Source organism: Microcaecilia unicolor, chromosome 5 (genome assembly GCF_901765095.1).
Source record: "Microcaecilia unicolor chromosome 5, aMicUni1.1, whole genome shotgun sequence".
NCBI classification, from domain to species: domain Eukaryota; kingdom Metazoa; phylum Chordata; class Amphibia; order Gymnophiona; family Siphonopidae; genus Microcaecilia; species Microcaecilia unicolor.
The window spans coordinates 352,223,210-352,248,490 of NC_044035.1; the positions used below are offsets into that span (position 1 = coordinate 352,223,210).

The window sequence follows — 25,281 nt, forward strand, 5'->3', positions numbered from 1 at the left end:
CCTCCTCTTGATATCTGTTTTTATTAACAAGAAGCTACAAAAATAGAAAGTTTCTAGGCTATAACTATAAAATATATAAATGTAACAAAAGACAATTCTATTAAACAGAGAATATCAATATCAAATAAAGCACAGCGTTCATTTCACCCCTACATCATATACATAAAAAAAAAGTTTTTCCTTTTTAGATCAGAAGAGTCAGTCCATGGAAAGTATATCCACATATACCAGTACAATCACTACTACAACAAATAATTTCTACAGCGCTACCGGTCGTACACAGTGCTTCACAATTGAACATGAAGAAAAGACAGTCTCTGCCCAAAAGAGCTTCACCATATATTTGGTTGTAAAACCATCCATGTAGTCCACTGAAAAAATATCAGTCTTCTCCCATGAAACTTCAATCACAATCTCTTCAGTCCATAACTTCTCACAGCGATATAGGCACAATATAACATTCTACAACTCCAGTTTTAAAAAGATCATCCAGCCCGACACAAATTTGTGTTTCGCCCCATGGGCATCCTCAGGAACTGTCAGCCAAATAACAAATAAACCCCATTTTTGGCAGGACACACAGCAGGAGAGTCCAAACAGCCTTTCCTTTCTCTTGCATGCTGACTCTTCTGATCTATTTGGAAAAACTTTAAAAAAATGTATATGATGTAGGGGTGAAATGAATGCTGTGCTTTATTTGATATTTTATGTTTCAATAATTTTTATTCAAAACTTAAGGAAGAAGAAAAGTTAACATCATCATGTATGAATGTCTGATATTTTTCCCCCATGTGGCTAAACACATAGTACTTCTACCCCAACAAATAGGACTTAACCTTCCCTCCCATTCCCTTCCCCTCCCACCCCCACCCCCCTTGTTTCCCTTGCTATGGCATCAAATGAACATAATAACGCAGGGTACAGGGCAATATCTAGAAGTTTAACAGTCTACTCCTGGCAGTTGGGAGTCAGAGTATTCCAAAAGGGAGTCCAAGTGAGTTGGAAAAGCACTCCAGTCTTCGTTTTAAAGTCTGTAATTCCCATCCTCTCTACCCGCAGTAATGTTATCATACGCACACGCCACTGCGATACTGTAGGGTAGTTGTATGTAAGCCATTCTTGCTTGTTTAGCCACTACAATAGCTTTGCGTACAAAAGCAGTAAATCCTGATGGGACAGGGTGTATGAGAACAGGATGGCCTAGGAGCAGCGCCGAGTCATACTTCCAGCCCGCCTTCCACATCTCAGAAACATATTGTACTAGCTCCTTCCAAAATCGGACTATGCCCTTGCAGGACCAAAACATGTGGCCCCCCGATCCCTGCATTTGAGGCACTCTCCCCAATTATTTGATATTTTATTTAATTTACTTATTATTACATTTATATCCCACATTTTCCCACTGATCGCAGGCTCAAAGTGGCTTACAAAGTCTGTAGTGCAAGCTACAGTCCAAGAAAAACAATTATACAAATCGAGAATAAGATATAAAATAACAATTAAACATCAAAAGGCAAGTGATCATGACAGGTACCGTATTTTTCGGACTATAAGACGCACCGGACCATAAGACGCACCTAGGTTTTAGAGGAGGGAAATAGGAAAAAAATTTTTTCCTTTTTCCCTCCTCTAAAACCTAGGTGCTCCGGTGCGTCTTGTCCGAGTTTTGGACCGCCGTCCCGTACTTACACGATTCCATGTTCCCTGGTGGTCTAGTGACGTCGGGGCAGGAAAGAGCCCCCTCTTTCCTGCCCATCGCGCTGCTCTCCTTGCTCCTCACTGCTTTCTGACGGTCTCAGCGATATTCAAAATGGCCGCCGAGATTCTCGGCGGCCATTTTGAATCTCACCGAGACCGTCAGAAAAGCAGTGAGGAGCATGGAGAGCAGCGCGATGGGCAGGAAAGAGGGGGCTCTTTCCTGCCCCGACGTCACTAGACCACCAGGGAACATGGAATCGTGTAAGTACGGGACGGCGGTCCAAAACCGCTACCTTCGGACTATAAGACGCACCCCCCATTTTCCTCCCAAATTTTGGGGGAAAAAAGTGCGTCTTATAGTCTGAAAAATACGGTAATTATTGTCCTTGGATCTGAGTTTATAGTAATAGTTAATTCTTTAAGTTAGGTTAAACCTGGGGAATAAGCCTTCTTAAACAAAACTGATACTGATATTATCTGTTTAATTTAATAAAATTGTATTTTGTTACATTTATATACTTTGTAGTTATAGTCTAGAAACTTTCTATTTTTGTAGCGTATTTGAACTTTGAGGAAGTGTTTATGATAATTAGATTCCTGAGTTTATAATTTTGATATTAAGAAGAAGAACCAATTAGCAAAGTTCAAAACAACATGATTACAGATGATATAACCTGCTGGGTAGTGAATGATACATACCCGTAGCAGGTGTTCTCCGAGGACAGCAGGCTGATTGTTCTCATGACTGGGTAGACGTCCACGGCAGCCCCCTCCAACCGGAAGAAAAGTCTTGCGGGAGGTCCCGCACGTGGGGCACACCCACCGCGCATGCGTGGCCATCTTCCCGCCCATGTGCAACCGCTCCCGCTCAGTTAAATGACAAGCAAAGGAATAAGAAAGACACAACTCCAAAGGGGAGGAGGGAGGGATGGTGAGAACAATCAGCTTGCTGTCCTCGGAGAACACCTGCTACAGGTATGTATCATTCGCTTTCTCCGAGGACAAGCAGGCTGCTTGTTCTCACGACTGGGGTATCTCTAGCTCCCAGGCTCACTCAAAACAACAAACAGGGTCAACTGGGTCTCGCAACGGCGAGGACATAACAAAAATTGACCTACGAAGAACAACTAACTGGGAGTGCAGCCTGAACAGAATAAAACCGGGCCCAGGAGGGTGGAGTTGGATTCAAACCCCAAACAGATTCTGCAGCACCTATTGCCCGAACCGACTGTCACGTTGGGTATCCTGTTGGAGGCAGTAATGTGATGTGAATGTGTGGACTGATGACCATGTCGCAGCCTTGCAAATCTCTTCAATAGTGGCTGACTTCAAGTGGGCCACTGATGCCGCCATGGCTCTAACACTATGAGCCATGACATGACCCTCAAGAGTCAGCCCAGCCTGGGCGTAAGTGAAGGAAATGCAATCTGCTAGCCAATTGGAGATGGTGCGTTTCCCGACAGTGACCCCCTTCCTATTGGGGTCGAAAGAAACAAACAATTGTGCGGACTGTCTGTTGGGCTGTGTCCGCTCCAGGTAGAAGGCCAATGCTCTTTTGCAGTCCAATGTGTGAAACTGACGTTCAGCAGGGCGGGTATGAGGACGGGGAAAAATGTTGGCAAGACAATTGACTGGTTAAGGTTGAACTCCGACACCACCTTTGGCAGGAACTTAGGGTGAGTGCGGAGGACTAATCTGTTATGATGGAATTTTGTATAAGGAGCATGAGCTACCAAGGCTTGACGCTCACTGACTCTGTGAGCTGAAGTAACTGCCACCAAGAAAATGACCTTCCAGGTTAAGTACTTCAGATGGCAGGAATTCAGTGGCTCAAAAGGAGGTTTCATCAGCTGGGTGAGGACGATGTTGAGAACCCATGACACTGCAGGAGGCTTGACAGGGGGCTTTGACAAAAGCAAACCTCTCATGAATCAAACGACTAAAGGCTAATGGTAAGCACTAATTGCACTAAGGTGGTTTCTTACCGAGTTGGTTTTGAGACCAGACTCCGATAAGTGGAGAAGGTATTCAAGCAGGGTCTGCACAGGACGAGAGCGAGGTTCTACGGCCTTGCTGTCACACCAGACGACAAACCTCCTCCACTTAAACAAGTAACTTCTCTTAGTGGAATCCTTCCTGGAAGCAAGCAAGACCCTCAGACAGACCCAAGGCAGCAAAATCTATGCCCTCAACATCCAGGCCGTGAGAGCCAGAGACTGAAGATTGGGGCTCAAAAAACCTTCTCTGTAATATCAAAAATATATAGAGTGTTAAAAACTGGTATAACAACCTCAAGGGTCCTTTTACAAAGATGCGCTGAAAATGGCTTGCAGTAGTGTAGGCGCAGATTTTGGGCACATGCTGATCCATTTTTCAGCGCATCTGTAAAAAAAGGCCTTTTAAAAATTTTTGCTGAAAATGGATGTGCAGCAAAATCAAAATGGCTGCGCATCCATTTAGGGTCTGCGATCTTACAGACAGCCATTGACCTAGCGGTAAAGACTCACGTGGTAACCAGGCAGTAATGCCCTATAAGCACCAAATGACACTTGACGCGTGACCGATACGCACATCCGAAAATGAATTACCACAAGAGCCACGTGGTAGCTGGGCGGCAACTGCATTTTGGCACACGTTGGGCACGCGTAGACGCTTACACGGCTTAGTAAAAGGGCCCCTCAGTGCTCAAATTTCCAGACATCAATTAGCTTAAAGTGTTTCAGAAGACAGCAGATAAGGACCGTATATTCAATACCAAGGTATTCAGGATAGAAACACCATCTTGGAATATGGTAGTAGCCATCCGAGATCATTGCGTGAAAGTATTCCCTTCTCACAGATGTTGACATTCAGAAGCATATGTACCCAAGACAAAGACTTCAAAACACAAGCTCGGGCATTTCAGCAGAATCGCAATTACCCACACAAGGTCTTGAAGCGGGCATACCTTAGAGCCAAATATAATAATAGAGACCTATTATTACAGAACAAGCGACAGATCCAATCAGATGACACCCTGATGGTTTTTGTAACCCGGTTTGCACCTGGAGGGGTGACAACAGCAAAGATTATCCGTCAACATTGGGATATCATGAAAACACATCCTGTGTTTGCGAACACAAATTTAAGGATGGCATACTCTCGCTCCAAGAATCTGAAAGAGGTAGTGAGTCCTGCTGGCGTGCCTCAAATGACACAGCTAAGTGAAAATCCTCTGCCTGGTCATTTTAAATGCAACAGATCCAACTGCACAACATGCATCATTACTCTGCAGACAGATAAATTTACCAATCACCAGAACAAAAAGATGTACAAATTGAGACAGCATACCACCTGTCAATCATTCAATGTAATCTATCTGGTCATATGCCCATGTAATAAAGTGTATATAGAAGCAGAACACTGCACACACGGATGAGAGAATATCGCTCAAGTATTATGGCTAGAACACCTGGGGTGCCTTTAGTGCAGTACTGTGTAACGTATTCCCATGATTTTACTGATCTAACTAAGGTGTCTAGCGTTAGAACAAGTCAAACTAGGAAATCGTGGGGGCGATCTCAATAAGAAACTTCTACAGACGGAAGTCTTTTGGACATATCATCTGAAATCTCTGGAACCGGAGGAACTCAAAACATATTTATATTGGGGGTGTTACATATGAGAGTTCGCTTCCGGCGGGCCCCCCGGTGTACATCCAGCAACGGAGCCGTTAAAAAGTGTGACCGCCATGTTGAACAGTCAATATCTGCATTCGGAGTGAGGACACAAGTGCCAGGGAAAGACACAACAGTTGTATATGATACCTTGTGATAATGCTGAAGGACTAATATGTTGTTTATTTAATCAGATCTGCAATAAATCCAGATCCCTCGACAAAGCCCAGGTGAAACAGGAAGCTGTCGGGGTCCGGAAAAGGCATAGAACATGCAGATAAGTGATTGATTGCCCTTCAGAATAAGAATACTTTAAAGAGTTGGACTGCATTTCACAAATCAAAAAAATTAAAAAAGTATCAAAAAGAAAAATATACACAACATAAAACAAAAGAAAAAAAGCCAGTTGTGTACCACTATATTTTGACATTTAGGTGGCGGGGGTGGTTTTGTCAGTGATTACATATAGTCACAAATGCTTAAAAAAGTCCAAGCGAGGAGTAAGAACTCGAACATTTCCCCTCTCATTGAACGTGCAGTCTGTAGCGGATTATACAACGGCTATTGTACTTAAGTTAGATACTTATTGGAAGTTCAAGCCCATTTTTTTTGAAGTAATTAACATTACAGCTTATCCTAGAAATAAGCAGTGGATTCTCCCAAGTCCATCTTAATAATGGCTTATGGACTTTTCTTCCAGGAAATTATCCAAACCATTTAAAAACCCTGCTAAGCTCTTTAAATTACAGTGCAGTTATTTGCATGGATGATGTATACAGGGCAGTACATAGGCAAGGTTCCTACTTACGCATGTTAAAAGCCTCTGTTCAGTGTGCAGCAGCAGATAAAAAAAAATAGAATGTTAGGAATTATTATGAAAGGAACGGAAATCTGAGCTTATTATAATGCATAAAAATCTGTTTTACCGTTCTGGGATCTTGCCAGGTACTTGTGACCTGGATGGGCCACTATTGGAAACAGGATACTGGGCAAAAAAGATACAGAAGAATTAGAAGAGGTACAGAGAAGGGTGACAAAAATGATAAAAGGGATGGGATGACTTCCCTATGAGGAAAGGCTGAAGTGTCTATGGCTCTTCAGCTAGGAGAAGAGATGGCTAAGGGAAGATATGATAGAGGTCTATAAAATACGGAAAGGAGTGGAATGGGTAGATGTGAATCAGTTATTTACTCTTTCCAAAAATACAAGGACTAGGGGGCACGCAACAAAGCTACTAAGTAGTAAATTTAGAACAATATTTCTTCACTTAGGGCCAGATTCTACATATGGCGACTAAAATCTAGGCACGTCCGATTCATGCGCCTAGCGGTATTCGATAAGCTGCGTCTACATTCAGATGCGGTTTAAAGAAAATGGCTAGGTGAACACGCCAAGATTTAGGTGCAGCTATTTACACCAGTGAAAAGCTATGGTAAATGCCTCTGCCTAAATCTAAATCTAGACATGCTCCCCTGCATTCTATAACAACGTGTAGATGTGATTAATGGCCCTGATACGCCTACACTCCTCCCATGACCACGCCCCTTTTTGGCTGTTAATGTGGGAATTTACACATGCCACTTTTTAGAATACGCCTAAAAAGAAGTGCACCTAAATTTCAATTATGCTGAATAGTGTTGATAATTTGTCATTATAGGCCGATCAAGACTAATCATTACTTAATTTAATAGCGAATGTAAATTGGCTGCAAGCATAAATTTACACAAGCTACTCAGCGCGCCATATGTAGAATCTGGGGGTTAATGTGTAATTAAACTCTGGCATTTGTTGCTACAGAATGTGGTAAAAGCGAGTATTTGCAGAACAGTTCTTAGGTACCCATTTAGCACTTACTCTGGTCTGTACGTACATACACGCTGTCACAGGCAGGGCATCTCTGCTGAGGATTTTCTTCCTTTCTCCACGTTTTCCCCTACTAGCCAGGTTCCACACAAGCGCAGTTCCTGCGAATATGCCTTTTTCCCAAATAGAGTTCTTTATTATGAAAACTGGAGTCTTCTTCTGGGGATTTTATGTATAACACAGTTGAGTGATGCCCCTTGGTGAGGACTTAAAAAAAATTTAAGTCTTATTATAATTTCAAACAGCAAATACAGTCTTAATTTAGGAGACTAATTCCCCTGCAGTACTCCTGACAGAGTCCTCAAATCTCTGAAAGTACAGTCAATTTCCTTGTCTTCCTTCTCATCAGGCAAACCACCTAATCACTGGAAAAAACATAACTGGTACTCCACCCTCCCTGGTTCTTGTAAGGCAGGGGTTTGGAGCCCAAAAGAGCCTTTCCCACCCCCTCTTTCTTAAGTCCTGTTAACCAGTGGTTAACAACCTTGTTCCATTGAAAACTCTTCTTCAACTCATCAAAAGCCAAAACCAAAAAGGAAACAAAAGCCCTGGCTTTAGTCCATAGCCACAAGGGCTGAGGAGCCACCTCCCTTGCAATGTTTTATTTTGTCACACTGGCTCACCTGATGTTGCCATTGGCAAAATAAACCCCAAATGTCTGAAGATTCTGGTAAAAAAAATGCCATTCAATTCTTCCTCTGCTGCCCTAGGGCTGTTTCTTTAATTCCTCGCTCACTGGCCTCATCCATGTCCATGTCCTGGGACCATTCCTCAGTGTTTAGGTTCTCAGATTCTGTCTCCATGGGCTGGAGCACTTCCTTTATGTCTGGTTTTCCCTGCCCTTCCGCTTCCTCCTCTTTAACTGCCTGTATTTTCAATCCTCACCATAAACGTCTGGCCACTTCTTACTTTGATGGACAACCTGATGATTAGGAAATCTTGAATCCCCACCTCTCAGGTTAGTTCCATTTCCTAGGAGTCTCATCTTTGGCTCCTTACAGCACACAAGTGCTGGTATTCTAAACATTTATGCCTAGGCTACAGAATTATCTGTCATACACTTGTGTCCTTGCTACTTCATAGTTGGACCTTTGCAATGTTTGTTTCAGAGAACAATCTTTGTAAAAGGGAAACCACCTCAGTTTTGAAGAAAGATAACGTTGATGGCAAAACCAAGTTGAAGAATTAATTTAGAGCAAAGACTCCAGAGCTGCTTTATTGGTGTGTAGAACTGTTATGCAGCAATGGAGAAACACATTGGGCTGAGGAATATCAGAGTCAACAGTAATTATGATGGTGGGGGGTGGAGAGAGATTATTGGAAGCTTCTTGTTAAATTACTTCATGAAAAAAGGGTATGATTTACTAAAGACTGTATCCTTCAGAATCAGGCCTTAAGCATTCCCTGTGTGAAATGAAGCTGAGGTGATTAAATCTGCAGATGACACAAAATTATTCAAAGTTGTTAAAATGCATGTGGATTGTGAAAAATTGCAGTAAGATCTTAGGAAGTTGGAAGACTAGGTATCCAAAATGGCAGATGAGATTTAATGCACACAAGTGCAAAGTGATGCACACTGAGAAGAATAATCCAGATCATAGTTTTTGTTTTTCTTTAGTCATCTTTTCTGTGTGTATGTAGCACATAGATACTTGTGGAATGTTACTGAAAATTTGCAATAAAAATAAAATGATTCTTTAGCTTGGAAAAGAGATGGCTGATGGGGGATATGATAAGAGGTTTACAAAATCCTGAGTGGTGTAGAACGGGTAAACGTAAGTCAGTTTTTTACTCCTTCAAAAAGTACAAAGACTAGGGGACACTTAACAAAGTTATGTGGCACTACTATTAAAACAAACAGGAGGAAATATTTTTTCATTCAACGAATAGTTAAGCTCTGGAACTTGTGGTATCAGTGGTTAGTGACATGGGTTTAAAAAAAAGGTTTGGACAAGTTCCTGGATGAAAAGCTCATAGTCTTCTATTGGGAACATAGGGAAGCATATGCATGTCCCCTGGATCAGTAGCATGAATATTGCTTCTCTCTGGGATTCTGTCAGGTACAAGAGAGCTGACTTGCAGGAGTTCCTGGGCGGCAAGTTAATGAGAGTGTCCATGTAAGCAGGAGCGTCTCCATAGATAATTTTGTGCACCAATGCACAGATCTTGAAAACGATACGGTCCTTCACAGGAAGCCAGTGCAACCTCTCCCGTAGTGGGCTCGAACTTTCAAATCTCGATTTACCGAAGATGAGTCGAGCTGCTGTGTTCTGAGCAGTTTGCAATTTTTTTAGTAGTGTGGATGTGCATCCCCCGTAGATACTGTTGCAGTAATCGAGACGACTTATAACTAGGGACTGGACTAGGTTGCGGAATACCTCTCTAGGGAAATAAGGCTGGATACGCTTAAGCTTCCAAAGAGTGAAGAACATTTGCTTGACTACAGAGCTCACATGCTGCTCCAGTGTCAAAGATCTATCAATTATGACTCCCAAGATTTTTAGGGACTCCGAAATTAGCAGGATGAGCTCAGGAGTGATTAGTGTAGGAGGTCTGAGTTTGTTGAAGCGAGAGGAGAGGATCAAACAATGTGTTTTCTCGGTGTTGATTTTGAATCGAAATGAGTTGGCCCAGTCAAGCATGGTGTTAAAGCCTTGTTGGATCTTACTAGCTATTTCACTTAGGTCTTTCTCAAAAGGGATGAAGATAGTGATATAGTAACATAGTAGATGACGGCAGAAAAAGACCTGCACGGTCCATCTAGTCTGCCCATGATAAACTCATATGTGTATACCTTACCTTGATTTGTAACTGTACTTCTGTCCAGCAGTATTTCCCGCCTCCCATCACTGGCTCTGGCACAGACCCCGTATAAGTCTGCCCTCCCCCATCCTAGCCTCTCAACTACTACTACTACTACTAAACATTTCTAGAGCGCTACTAGGGTTACGCAGCGCTGTACAAATTAACGAATAAGGACGGTCCCTGCTCAGAAGAGCTTACAATCTAAAGGACGAAATGTCAAGTTGGGGTATATGAGATTTCCTGAGAAGAGATGTAGTGATTAGGTGCCGAAGGCGACATTGAAGAGGTGGGCTTTGAGCAATGATTTCCCCCCCGCCACCCAATTTCAGCTAAGCTTCTGTGGATCCATTCCTTCTGCACAGGATTCCTTTATGCCTGTCCCACGCATGTTTGAATTCCGTTACTGTTTTCATCTCCACCACCTCCCGCGGGAGGGCATTCCAAGCGTTCACCACCCTCTCTGTGAAGAAATACTTCCCGACATCTTTCCTGAGTCTGCCCTCCTTCAATCTCATTTCATGTCCTCTCGTTCTACCGCCTTCCCATCTCCGGAAAAGATTCGTTTGCGGATTAATACCTTTCAAATATTTGAACGTCTGTATCATATCACCCCTGTTCCTCCTTTCCTCCAGAGTATACATGTTCAGGTCAGCAAGTCTCTCTTCATACGTCTTGGAACGCAACTCCCATACCATCCTCGTAGCTTTTCTTTGCACCGCTTCCATTTTTTAACATCCTTCGCAAGGTACGGCCTCCAAAACTGAACACAATACTCCAGGTGGGGCCTCACCAACGTCTTATACAGGGGCATTAAAACCTCCTTTCTTCTGCTGGTCACACCTCTCTCTATACAGCCTAGCAACCTTCTCGCTACGGCCACCGCCTTGTCGTACTGTTTCATCGCCTTCAGGTCCTCAGATACTATCACCCCAAGATCCCTCTCCCCGTCCGTGTCTATCAGGCTCTCCCCACCTAACACATACGCCTCCCTTGGATTTCTACTCCCTAAGTGCATCACTTTGCATTTCTTCGCATTGAATTTTAATTGCCAAACGTTAGACCATTTTTCCAGTTTCTTCAGATCTTTTTTCATGTTTTCCACTCCCTCCGGGGTGTCCACTCTGTTGGAAATATTGGTGTCATCCGAAAAAAGGCATATGCTTGTAACCCTTCGGCAATGTCACTCACAAATATATTGAACAGAATGGGCCCCAGCACCGATTCCTGAGGCACTCCACTACTCACCTTTCCCTCCTCCGAGCGAACTCCATTCACTACCACCCTCTGGCGTCTGCCCGTCAACCAGTTCCTAATCCAGTTCACCACTTCGGGTCCTATCTTCAGCCCTTCTAGTTTATTCAAGAGCCTCCTGTGGGGAACCGTGTCAAAAGCCTTGCTGAAATCTAAGTAGATGACGTCCATAGCACGTCCTTGATTTAATTCTCCTGTCACCCAGTCAAAGAATTCAATGAGATTCGTTTGGCACGATTTCCCTTTGGTGAAACCATGTTGTCTCGGATCTTGCAACTTATTGGCTTCCAGGAAATTCACTATCCTTTCCTTCAGCATGGCTTCCATTACTTTTCCAATAACCGAAGTGAGGCTTACCGGCCTGTAGTTTCCAGCTTCTTCCCTATCACCACTTTTGTGAAGAGGGACCACCTCTGCCATTCTCCAATCCCTTGGAACCTCTCCCGTCTCCAAGGATTTATTAAACAAATCTTTAAGAGGACCCGCCAGAACCTCTCTGAGTTCCCTCAGTATTCTGGGGTGGATCCCGTCCGGCCCCATGGGTTTGATATCATCAGCATAGATAAATGGGTTTAGTCCCAGTTTGGAAAGAGCCGCTGCCAAGGGAATCAACATCACGTTGAAGAGGGTTGGCGAGTGGGGAACCCTGTGGCACTCCACAGTCTGCTTTCCAAAGAGGTGATAAGGTAGAGTTGGCGTGTACTTGGTAAGTTCTTGATGTAAGAAAGCCTCTCAGCCAGGCCAGTACGTTTCCACAGGCACCGAGATAATCTAGGAGCTGCAGCAGGATGCCATGGTGGACCATGTTGAAGGCACTAGACATGTCAAACTGTAAGAGCAAAATACTCTTCCCTAGAGCTATTTCCCTCTTGAAGTTGGACAGAAGAGTGACAAGCACAGTCTCAGTACTGTGGAGCGGTCGGAAACCCGATTGCAAGGTATGCATTACATATTTACAAAGCATCTATATTTTCCAATAATATAAATATCCTTTATATATGCATTTGAAGCAAACGAATTCCTACATCTATGGAAATGTAAGATTATCAAAAGGCAAAAATCATAGAAAGCTACTTAACTATTTTGGAATGTGTTAAATTATTATCTAGTTCACTAGAACAATAAGGGACTGGAAAATGTTAAATAAATTATAACTCAGGGCTTCCTAAACCTGTGCCGGTAATCCCAGGCATTTGTGTTTTCAGAAGATTCATAAGGCATATCTATAACATGAACTGGAGATTCAGTATCAGCCTTATTTTAGACAGGTTGTAGAAGCAGGAATTGAGACGTGCAGGTCAGCAGTGCATCTCAAGTTTCACCAGTATTTCAGAACTGAATCTGCTGAATCTAAAATACAGGAGAAGGAGAAATTAGACCTTACCTGCTAATTTGCTTTCCTTTAATCCCTCCGGACCGGCCCAGGATTGGACTGATGGGTTGTGCTCGCCTACCAGCAGGTGGAGACTGAGAAAAAACTCTGACTCTAGATAGCCAATAAGAGCCCTGGTCATGTGACCTTAGCCTCAGTATTTGAATAACAAAGCAGAAAGGAAAGATCAGACCTATCTTCTGTGCCATGAGGAATATAAGCAGCCAGAAAGCACTAGCAAACAAAACGTGCTTATCATACGGCGGAGCCGTGAACTTGGGCTCACCAACAACTCATTGTAGAGCTGAGGTATGGCCAACTATGTACAGATTTATGAGCATATAAATATACGAATTTATTTCACTGTGAAAAGATATAAACAGGAAAAACTTGCAGAATATTTAAGATATAGCCTTGTAACTTGTAGAACCTTTAAGCATTTTCTTAAGACTGTCTAACTCACAGAAATTGCTCTGTAGACGACAGTTTAAAATCTGTACACAGTAAAGTGGAATATATATATTCTGAAAGATACCACGGGAGGGGCCTGGGCCGGTCCGGAGGGATTAAAGGAAAGCAAATTAGCAGGTAAGGTCTAATTTCTCCTTCCTTAGCATCCCTCCGGACCGGCCCAGGATTGGACTGATGGGACGTAACAAAGCAGTAGTCCTAAGGGAGGGACCCCCGCAAACCAGCGGTGAGCACTCTTGATGCGAAGATGGCCTCCTGACGACACTGAACATCCAGCCTGTAATGCTTAGAGAATGAATGAAGAGAGGACCATGTCGCCGCCTTACAGATTTCCGCTGGCGGAACCAAGGAGCACTCTGCCCACGAGGCTGCCTGTCCTCGAGTAGAATGAGCTTTAACCGTCTCCGGAACTGGTCTGCCTGATAACAGGTAAGCAGACGCTATCATCTCCTTAATCCAGCGAGACAAAGTTGCCTTAGAAGCTGACAACCCTTTGCGGTGACCCGCAAAAAGAAGAAAGAGACGGTCCGAGCGACGGAAGTCTTCAGTAACCACGAGATACCTTTTAAGGACTCTCTTAACGTCCAGAGTACGCAAGTTCCGCTGCTCCTGTGTTCCTGAGGCCGATCCCAGTACCGGGAGAAAAACCGACTGGGAGAGATGAAAACGAGATAGCACCTTAGGCAAAAAGGAAGGAACTGGCCGAAGGACCACGCGCTCTTTAGAGAATTCCAGGAATGGAGATCTACAGGAAAAAGCTTGCAACTCTGAGACCCTCCGAGCAGATGCAATAGCCACCAAGAACAGTGCCTTAAGCGTTAAATCCTTCAAAGAACAAGCTTGTAAAGGCTCAAAAGGAGGTTTTGTTAGAGTCGTGAGAACCAGATTGAGATCCCAAGATGGAAACACCGCCCTGATCGGAGGACGAAGGAGACTTACCCCCTTCAAAAAACGGACCACATCGGGAAGGCTGGCGACAGACTTACCCCGAATGCGACCTCTGAAACAGGAGAGAGCTGCCGCCTGCACTTTGAGTGAAGAAAGAGAAAGTCCTTTATCAAAACCTCGCTGCAGAAAATCTAACATCTGAGCCACGGACGCCCGGAGAGGGACAACGCCCGCCTCTGCACACCAAGCCTCAAAAATTCTCCAAGTACGAATATAGCTCAGAGAGGTGGAACGCCGACGAGAACGAAGCATGGTGGAAATCACAGGTGCTGAGAAACCCCTCTTAGCTAACCGGGCTCGTTCAAGAGCCAAGCCGTAAGACAAAATCGAGCCGGATCTGGATGTGGTACTGGTCCTTGCACCAGCAAGTCCTTGTGCACAGGAAGCTGAAGAGGAACCACTGCCGACAGACGTTGGAGATCCGCGTACCACGGACGCCGAGGCCAGTCTGGAGCCACCAAAATCACTGGCCCCTCGTGTTCCTCGATCCTCTGTAGGAGACGACCTATTAGAGGCCATGGCGGAAACGCATATAGAAGACCGGAGGGCCACTGCTGTAACAGAGCGTCTACCCCTGCCGCTCTGACATCCCTGCGGCGACTGAAGAACCGAGGGACCTTGGAGTTGAGCCCTGAGGCGAACAGATCCAGAACTGGAGTGCCCCAGCGTTGCACTATGCATTGAAAGGCCTGATCGCTGAGAGCCCACTCCCCGGGATCGAGAGTGTGTCGACTGAGAAAGTCTGCCCGCACATTGTCGACCCCTGCTACATGCGAGGCTGATATGGCGGAGAGGTGAACCTCCGCCCACGCGAGGAGACTCTCTGCTTCTCGATACAAGAGACGACACCTCGTTCCTCCCTGGCGGTTGATGTAGGCCACTGCCGAGGCATTGTCTGAGAGAACTCGTACCGCCTTGCCTACTAGGAGATGACCAAAGTGCTGCAGGGCTAACCGAATCGCTCTGGTCTCCAAGAAATTGATGGATTGAGCCGCTTCCAGTGGGGACCACAGCCCCTGGGTCCACTTGTCCAGGCAGTGAGCTCCCCAGCCCCGGAGACTGGCATCTGTTGTTAATGGTATCCACCGAGGCGACTCCAACGGCATTCCTGCCGAGAGATTCTTCATCCGTAGCCACCAGCAAAGAGAGCTGCGTTCTGGATGACGGAGTAACAACTTCATCGTGAGAGGATGTCGCTGAGAAGACCACCGGGAGAGCAGGGACCACTGAAGAGCCCTCATGTGCAATCTGGCCCAGGGCACTACCTCTATTGTTGCTGCCATCGAACCGAGAACCTGCAGATAATCCCGAGCCGACGGGGTTTTCTGATGAAGTAATCCCAGAACCTGAGACCTGAGCTTCAAGACTCTTCCTTGCGGGAGGAAAACTCGACCCTTCTCTGTATCGAAGGTGACTCCCAAATACTCTAGCGACTGAGAGGGAACCAACCGGCTCTTGGCCAGATTCACTACCCAACCTAGGGACTGCAAGAAAGCTACCACTCGCTGAGTGACCTGACAACTCTCCTGATAAGACTTCGCTCTGATCAACCAGTCGTCTAAGTAAGGATGAACGAGGATTCCCTCTTTCCTGAGAGCCGCTGCCACCACTACCATAACCTTGGTAAACGTGCGTGGAGCCGTCGCGAGACCAAAGGGCAGAGCTCGAAACTGGTAATGCTTTCCTAGGATGGCAAAGCGCAAGAACTGGTGATGAGCCGGACATATCGGGATATGCAAATAAGCCTCTGTGAGATCTAATGCTGTTAAATACTCTCCTTGGCGAACTGCCACTATGACGGAGCGAAGAGTCTCCATACGAAAGCTTGTGACCTTGAGCGCCCGATTGACAGCCTTGAGATCTAAAATTGGCCGAAAAGCATCTTCTTTCTTTGGGACCACAAAATAAATTGAATAGCGACCCCGCTTCTGCTCTGAGGGAGGAACTGGATAAATTGCTTGAAGATCTAAGAGCCTCTGCAGAGTCTCCCGAACCGCCCGCGCTTTGCAGCGAGAGCGACAGGGGGACTCCAGAAAGGCTTCTGAAATAGGCCTTGCGAACTCTAAGGCATAACCGTCTCGAACAACGTCCAAGACCCACTGATCCGAAGTAATGTGGACCCACCTCTGATAGAACTGTGAAAGATGAGCTCCCACAGGGACCAGCGGAGAGTCCTTCGCACCTTCATTGGGAAGCACGAGACGGGGAGCGAAAATTCGCGGAAGAAAATCTACCTGCTCTTCGGTAACCCCGAAAGGACAGAGTTCTGTTAAAAAATCTAGACCTCTGTGTCTGAGGACCCCTATCAGATAGAAATCTACGGAAAGGACGAATACCACGACGACCAAACAAAGCACCCCGACTAGGCAGCCGAGGCCTATCTTCCGGGAGACGAGGAACTTTAGCGTCACCTAGAGACTGCACCAACTTATCCAATTCCTCTCCAAACAAGAAAGAGCCCCGAAAAGGGAATCTACTTAACTTAGATTTGGAGGCTGCATCCGCCGACCATCCTTTTAACCAGAGGGAGCGACGTGCAGCGACCCCCAAGGCCAAGGACTTAGAAGATGCCCTCAACAGATCATATAGGGCATCGGCTAAAAAGGCAGAGCCCGTCTCAATCTTGGCCACTTCTACATCAATAGCACCTAGATCATCAGAAGATCTATCCAAAACTCTTTCCGCCCAACGAAAACAAGCTCTGGCCACCAAAGAACCACAGATGGCCGCCTGCACTGCCAGAGAAGAAACATGAAAACTATTCTTTAGAAGAGTGTCTAGCCTCCTATCCTGGGCATCCCGTAGAGCAGTCCCTCCATCCACAGGGACCGTATTGCGCTTAGTAACCGCCGAGACCACGGCATCCACCACGGGAAGCTTAAGCAGAGCTCCATCCGCCTCCGGGACAGGATAAAGCCGATTCATAGATTTGGAGAAACGAAAACCAGCATCCGGGGCCTCCCATTGTGCCTTAATAACCTCCCAAATATCCTGATGCATAGGGAAAGTTTTAGAGGAAGACCTAGATCCCTTTATCAAAACATCAATTTTTCTCACCTCTGAGACAGGGAGCGGATCCTCAAAATGCAACGTTGAGGCTACCATGGAAATAAGTTCCTGCAAGTCCTCCTTGTGGAACACTCTAGCCACCGAGGGATCCTCCCCCTGTGGTAAGGGCACTGAGTCTGAATCCAAGGAGGGAAAATCCTCCCAAGAAGGATCTGCTAGGTCCTGAAGACCCTCTTCTTCCTCTAAAAGGGGCATATCCAGATCCTGGTGAGAAACAACATCCAACTGTGAGTCCCAATCCCTAAGTCTCTTGGGAGGGAGAACAGAGCTAACAGGATCCCCTGGCGCTGCTGCTCCTGCCTTGTCCTTCTGCATAAGAAAAGCGCGGTACATCTGCAGCACAAACTCAGGAGGAAATCCCCCTGCCTGAGTGCCTGCAGCCTGCACCATCGCCCCTGATTCTGGATTCCCTAAGGCCCCTGAAGTGCGGGAAAGAGACTGACCCCCCGAAGGAGAAACCGGAGGAGGAACCAAAATGGCCGCCGTTCGCGCCAAACTTCCAGCACCACCCCCCGATATCGCGCCTGAGGCCTCCGCACTCAGCGGCAAAGATAACGAGGGAGAAGGAAGAACTGCCGCACTGGCCCCCGAAACCGACGAAGGGACGGAGGAATCATGCGCTGTGCAGTACTTACAAGCGCCGGAGGAATTAACTCCCCGACGCTGACATACAGAACATCGTTTTAACTTGTCCGACATATTGAAGTAAGACGCGAGCACGCGCGTGCACGCGCCGGCGCGGGAGCCTTTTTTTTTTTTTTTTTTTTTTTTTACAATGCTCCCCAAGAAAAAATAGCGATAGCTTCAGCAAAATAAACAGAAATAAATTCTGGCCCCAATCAATAGACTGCAAGTTCTACTTAGGCTGGCTGTTTGTCTTACAGCTCTTTTCTCTTTTTTTTTTTTTAACAGCTGCCTCAAACAAAGCCCAATGCTCGTTAGGTCAGAGGGGAAAAAAGATTCCTCTTTTAAATTACACTGGCTGCCTCTCCCAAAGGCGAACGAACACCTTTCCTCAGAAAGGGTGGCCCTTCCCTCTTATTTTATTATTATTATTATTATTATTTTTTTTTTTTTTTGAAGTATATATTTTTAATAATTATCACTGCACAGGAGGGAGATGGGGAGGAAGGGGGGAGGGACTCGGGACACCCGAGTGTAACACCCCAGAGGCTACAAATAATGATAAAAATCTGGGAAAAGCCTCTAATCAATACTTCTCAGGCACAGAAAAGAAGATACACAGAAAAGAAACCTATATAATATAATAGAGAGACTAATGGGCTCGCTTCCTACCTGCTGGGAGACTGAGAAAATACTGAGGCTAAGGTCACATGACCAGGGCTCTTATTGGCTATCTAGAGTCAGAGTTTTTTCTCAGTCTCCACCTGCTGGTAGGCGAGCACAACCCATCAGTCCAATCCTGGGCCGGTCCGGAGGGATGCTAAGGAAATAGACATTTATGTGCCAGGTGTACACAGCATAAACATTCATTTTAGAAAAATGCACTAAGGGGCCTACTCCCCCCCCCCCCAGCGTCCATCTAATTTAACCACTTTTGATAAGTGGTCAGGGGCCCATGATCTTATTCCCTTGGGGCCCAGATGACTGTTAGTCCGCCCCTGTATATAACATTGACAGGTTCAAAACTGACACATATGTTATCTTTGCAACCTTGAAAACATAATCTCTGGGCCAATGAGAGACAGAGCTGGACCTGCAGCATGGCCACCCCACCCGGGCAGCCGTCACCCCCTTACCTTCCTGCGTCTTCTCTTCTCCTCCCTCGATCTGTCACTCTCACTGCTCCTGCATGCCGGGACCTAGGTTATCGTGTTAATGCAATCATCTGGGTCTTGACACACAGGAGCAGGAGAGAGACAGACCCCAACACTGGACACCCCTGGGAGGCTGGGCCTGGGAATCTTGCCCCCCCCACCTCCATGGCCCTTTCGGTTATTATCCTGATGCTCTCACAGTGACCGATTTCTTTTGTCAGTTTGGCAATTGAGGGACAAAAACCCAAACCACTGGGGAATTAAGAGATAACCCCCCCCCAATCCCTCCAGTGGAGTGTTGCTCAATAGTAGCTGTTTCCCAAAAAATCTAAATGTGCTTGGTAGCACATATAGCTCCCAATGTTGTTCTTTTAGGACCTAGCCTTTTAGTCCCCTTCTAAAATGAGGAATAAAAGTCTGAACTTGCCACGCCCTTGTCCCACCCATGACACTCAGACCACACCCCCTTTCCATGCTCTTGAGTTTGATATGTGCATATCCCAGCTTTGTAAAATGGGAAGTTACATAAGAAACTTTTAAGTGTCAGTTTATGTAAGTATGAAATGCGAATAGGGCTTGAAAATGAGGGCCTATATGTTTCATGCAATCCTTGTGAATATCCAGATAATGCATCTGATATGAGATCTCCCTGCTGTAGTTCTTATTTTAAAAACAACAAAAGTTACTTTATAAACTCTTCTTGGTTTTGCACTTAATATATTTGGTATGTGTAAGCATATTTATCTCTAGAGCTGTAGAGATCAAATTTGCTATACATTTGGCCATGTTACCTTATAATCAGCCAGAATGATTCTAAATCCAGGATTAAATGCATCTGTCTTTCCCTTGAATCTTCCTTATATAGAACTGCACAATGTCATTCATGCTTCCTGTATGGGAAAGAAGGGCACTATAACATTTATAGTTTCCAATACTACCCTCTAGTGGCTAAAATATTGCTAATCAGAAATAAATCTTTCTTCCATTAGCCACACATTCTTTTAGACGTTAGGACAAAAGTTCTTCCTTCTGAATGTATTTTACCCAATTCAATAAAGCAATCAATTTGTTAAAATGAGAACAGGAAATAGGAATAATCTAAGAAAAACTTTGTTATGGAAGGGTGGTGGGTGCATGGAACATTCTCCCAGTGGAGGTGGTCATGGAGATGAGGACTGTATGTGAATTCAAGAAAACATGGGACACGTGCAGAGAATGGGATTAAAAATTGGTAGGTGGGGTGGCTGATAGGATAGGCTTTATGGTCTTTATATGCCATAATTTTCTATGGTTTTATGTATGTTTTTAATATCCTGACCTACATGGCCTCAGGTAAAAATCAGTCCTTCTTAGGGACTTCTTTATTTGGAATTTATGTATCTATCAGCAACAAACTCAGGAGTTCTTTGTCTAAATTGTTTCAGTACCCTCAGAGCAGAGGGGCTGTCAGTGTAGAGTAGCTGCTGAGCAGTGGTAAATGTTAATAAGTGGTGAAAAGGCAGCTAGGCTCCAGTTGGATATCTACTGTACCGATAAAAGTTTTATATGCTTGTGAGCATTTGAAGCATCAAGCTTATAAGATAAAATATACAATTAGTAGAATGCTGGCCCTATATCTGTGTAAGCTTCAGGCTAAGAGAAGCATTTTTAAAATTAAAATGGGCTTCTGATGACTCGCTCTACTTTAGGAGTCACTTAAAAGAGTATTACGCCTTGTACACCGCTCGACTGATATGGCAGCGATTGAAGCTTATCTTTCAGAGTGACTCTTCCTACATTGACTACCGAGCAATCTACTAGCCTGGACAGTAACATCCGATGAGTGGTGAAAGCTATTAAATTGCTTCCAGCGCATAAGACTCCGGGCCTGGATGGCTTTTCTGGAGAATTTTATAAAATGTTTGAGCTTGCTGCATTGCTTACTGGTCTTCCCAATGCAGTGCATATGGGGGAGCCATTTCTGGCTATGATGGAGGTATGAATTGCAGTGATTCCTAAGCCACAGAAGGATACTACTGACTGTCAATCATATCGCCCTAAATTGGTGCTTAATGTGTTATAATTCTTGTTAAAGTTTTGGCAAATAGGCTCACTGCAACCCTCTCTGCATTAGTTCACCCAGATCAAGTAGGATTTATTCCTAGCAGACATGATTCAGACAATATAGGTTGGACCATTAATTTCATAAATATTGACCATGCTACTCAGACTCCCATGTACCTTCTTGGCATTGATGCTGAGAAGGCCTTTGATAAGAGTCCATTGGCCCTTCATGATCTGTTTTAGCTAGGTTTGCAATAGGCGCTTATTTTAGGGGATGGATCAAGGCTTTCCATGCTCAGTCCTGTGTGTGTGTATATATATTAACAGTGAAAACTCCTCTATGTTTGGACTGGGTCAAGGCATTCGGCATGGCTGCCCTTTGTCCCTTCTATTATTCGCCTTAGTGATGGAATCTCTGGAAGCTTCTGTTAAAAAATATCCTATTAGTGGGCTCCAGGTGAGAGATATGACCTGATGGGGTACATACGAGGGTACTCAAGGAACTCAGAGAAGTTCTGGTGGCTCCGTTGTTTGACCTTTTCAATGCTTCTTTAGAGTCTGAACTGGTCCTTGAGGACTGGAGAAGGGGGAATGTGGTCCCTCTGTATACGAGCGAAGCAAGAAGGAGGTTGGGAATTACAGGACTGTTAGTTTAGCCTCAGTGGTGGGTAAACTAATAGAAATACTTCTAAAGCAGAGGATTGTGAAGTTTCTAGAATCGAATGGACTGCAGGATCTGATGCAGCAAGGTTTTACTACAGGCAGGTCTTGTCAGAGAAATCTAATTGATTTCTTTCACTGGGTGAATAACAAGTTGGATAAGGGAGAAGTGCAAAATGTGGTGTACTTGGATTTTAGCAAAACCATTAATATGGCTCCGCATAGGTAACACATAAACTGAGTGCCCTCGTTATGAGCCCTAAAGTGACTGACTGGGTTAAAAAGGGTAGTGGTAAATGGAGCCTGATCTGAGGAAAAGGATGTTATCAGTGGTGTGCCATCGGGATCCGTCCTTGGGCCGGCTCTTTTTAACATCTTTGTGAGTGATAGTGTGTGGAATTCCTGCAAAAAGAAAAGAAAAAAAAAAAAAAAAAAAACTACTGCAAGATGCAGTAATCAATGACCATACCATGCAAATTACTGACGCTTAAAAAACCGCTGCAGTAATCCACAGCTCATTGCTCCCTCTCTCCTTCCCTATTTAAAACTATTTCCTTGGTGGCACCCCTTCCTCCACCCCACTTCCACCCAACCAGAATTTAAAAAAAGAAGTCCCTAGTGTCACCACCCCCTTTTCAAGCCTCCCTGGATCCAAGTACCTTGAAGAAGGCAGAAATGCCCACTCGCTCCTGCATCTGGGCTGTCATCTCCAATATGGCAGCCCCTGCCACTTGTGGTGCCAGTCTGTCATATAAGGGAATTTCACTGTTATATAGCAAATGGGCCCTGACCCAGGATGCATTGTGTAGGGTAGGGGCCACCATTTTGGAGATGACCTGGAGGCAAGAGTGGGTCAGGAGGTGGGGTGGGTGTGTGCCATTAGACATCAATGGCACACACCCACCCCACCCATCAATTTAAAAGTTTTGGTTGGGGAAGAGGGGTGCCAGTAGACCTTTTATCGGGAGGAAATATGCTTAGGAGGAATGAAAGACTATCAGAATTTAAGGAAACATGGGACAGGCATGCAGAATCCCTTAGGAAAAGGAGATAGTGGTTATTGAGGAAGGGCAGACTGGATAGGCCATTTGGCCCTTATCTGCCTTCATGTTTCTAGGAAGGGGGGGGCAGTCATGTTGGGGGTACCATAGGTAAATTTGTGTAGTGTGTGTGTGAGCAACCAGGTGGGGTTAAGTCTTGTCATTTTGGGGAATAAGACAGAGCTAGAATGGGGCACCCACCACAGGGGGAAGGAGATGGAGACCAATGCCAACTGCATGGGCTCTATGCCAGCCTCAGAACTGGTGATAAGATTTCTGGCATTCAGCTCCAGTGGAAGACAGTGCACAGCACTGAATGCTGCGGAGTTGCTGATCAGCTCTTTAGCAAGCATTTTAATATGCTGTATTAGATGTCAACCAAAGGACTGCAGAAATCCTTTTAGCATACAACAGCCATTAAGAACCAAGTAAACCGCTTAAAGGCATGCTGTAGCCCCTGGCAGCTTTCTACATCAGCCCCCCCCCCCCCATTGTGTTTTTGTCTTGAAATAAACTATGAGAAAGTAGATGTACTTTTTTGGGGATCTGCTGGGTTCTTGTGACCAAGAATGTCCACTGTTGGAAACCGGATGCTGGGCTTGATGGATCTTGGTCTGATTCAACAAGGCGTTTCTGATAATCCTATTGATTACCTTTAAAAGTGGACTAACACAGCTACCATGCCCCTCTACTCCTAGAAACCAAACTCCCAGATGGAGATAGACACAGTAAAGCCAGTGCAATCCGTAAACCATACCAGGAATCATTAATACTGCTGCTCATAAGTTGCTGTCATCTTTTGATAAGTCTTTAAGTATTCCCTGGTTCTCTACAGCACGTGTGTCTGTCTGGAACAACCCTAAATTTAAAACTGATAAAAAGCAAGTTTCGTGGTCTCATTGGCAGTGCATAGGCATATGGATCCTTAATGATTTTATTGACTTAAAAAACAAACAAACTTGGAAATCCTTCACAGATATGAAAACTGAACTCTCACTGCCTGATTCTCAATTTTATCAATGGCTACAGATTACCTCTATGCTAAGGAGAAGCAGCTTACAAGTTCAGCATATGCCTCGAGCTCTAGAACTTGTTGACATAAATTTACGGCTCCAGCATACAGGCCACGCTGCTTCCCACATTTATAAATATATCCTAAGTAAGCTTCCTATTAAATGTTCAGGTTTACGTAGATGCTGGGAGGAGGACATCCAACAATCTATCTCAGATAAGTTATGGCAGCAGCTATGGAGTTCCTTATTTAAGTGTTCTAAATCATCATCAACCTTGCAATCTTTATACTTTTTCATGCACAGATCATTGTGGACGCCTCTTAAATTACACACTATTGACTCCTCTAGCTCTAACTAATGTTGGTCTTGTCAAACTCAGCAAGGCAATTTAAAGCACCTTGTATTTGATTGTATGTGTATTCAGTTATTGGAATGACATATGGCTATTAATGGTAGACGTATTCCTCCATCTTTCTGGTTCAATGTCCTACAAGTATGTGGTACTTAAAGACCAATGTTTTAAAGGTGTTCTTAAATCTAATGAATGTACCCTTATTAATACCATGCTATCTTTAGCCTTAAAAGTAATTTTCTTGCATTGGAAATCCTTATATAACATTACTTACGAAGAATGGTGGAATTTGTTGTTTCAAGTATGAAACCTATTTTGCTAAAAAGTCATTCCGTTTTGCTTTGCGTGTGCAAAAATGGTCTCCACTTGTATCTTATTTTGAAGATGCTTAGTCTCGTATGCTATGTTTGCTTATTTGCTGTATTTCATGCTATGGCTTATGCGTGAAATACGCTTTTTCACATATCCTTCCCCCCCTCCTCCCTCTTCTTCATTATTATTATTATTATATTCTTATGTACCTTATATGCTTTATATTCTGAAATCCTTATTCTATTAATGTGAATGTCATTGTAACATTTTGTAAGCCACATTGAGCCTGCAAATAGGTGGGAAAATGTGGGATACAAGTGCAGCAAATAAATCTTTTAGACAAATATGTACAGTGCTTCTCGCTTCAAGACTGCTATTCATTGTCTTTACCTGTATATTGAAAATCAATAAAAACACTAAACTAAAATTACTATAGCTGGTAGAAACAGGGGTCCTGCTAAAACTTGGATGTCGTGGACCCCCGCGGATCCATCCATCCGAGTTTTATATCGTGACTGAAAAAGAGATACAGCAAAAGGTGCAAAGCAGCCTTCCACACTCTGCTGAGCTTGTATCTCATTCTTGTAAGAAACAAACTCCCAGAACAAAAATGTTGTGGATTATTAAGACTAAAAACAATTTCCATTTTGAGGAAAATAATTGGAGAAGAGTGAAAGAAGCGCAGTTTGGCCCCAGTTGTGTGACAGACTCCTGAATCAGGCGGTATTTCTCGGAGCTTCGTTTTACCACAGTTACCCCATCACTTAAGTGGCTATTTTTTTTTTCTCTGTCTAACCTGTTCGCGTGTTACCCTCAAGTTTCCCTCTTCTAGTTTGTTTTCTCTCTATTTATTACCTTTAAAGTAAACTCAGGCGGCGGCAGCTAGAAATATCCGCTCCCCTCACCAACGCTCCCGCCGCCATTTTGTGCCGTTCGTGTGGTGAATTCGA

At 44.5% G+C, this 25,281-nt stretch overlaps 1 long non-coding RNA gene across 1 annotated transcript; it reads right to left on the reverse strand.

Moving 5' to 3' along the window:
* Window positions 1-192: 192 nt before the first annotated feature.
* On the reverse strand, window positions 193-25,267 carry LOC115469939. Its single transcript, XR_003942092.1, has 3 exons — window positions 25,187-25,267; window positions 19,703-19,801; window positions 193-647 (listed from the first exon to the last, which is right to left on the reverse strand). It is a non-coding gene; the product is annotated as an uncharacterized LOC115469939 (long non-coding RNA).
* Between the last annotated feature and the right edge of the window lie 14 nt (window positions 25,268-25,281).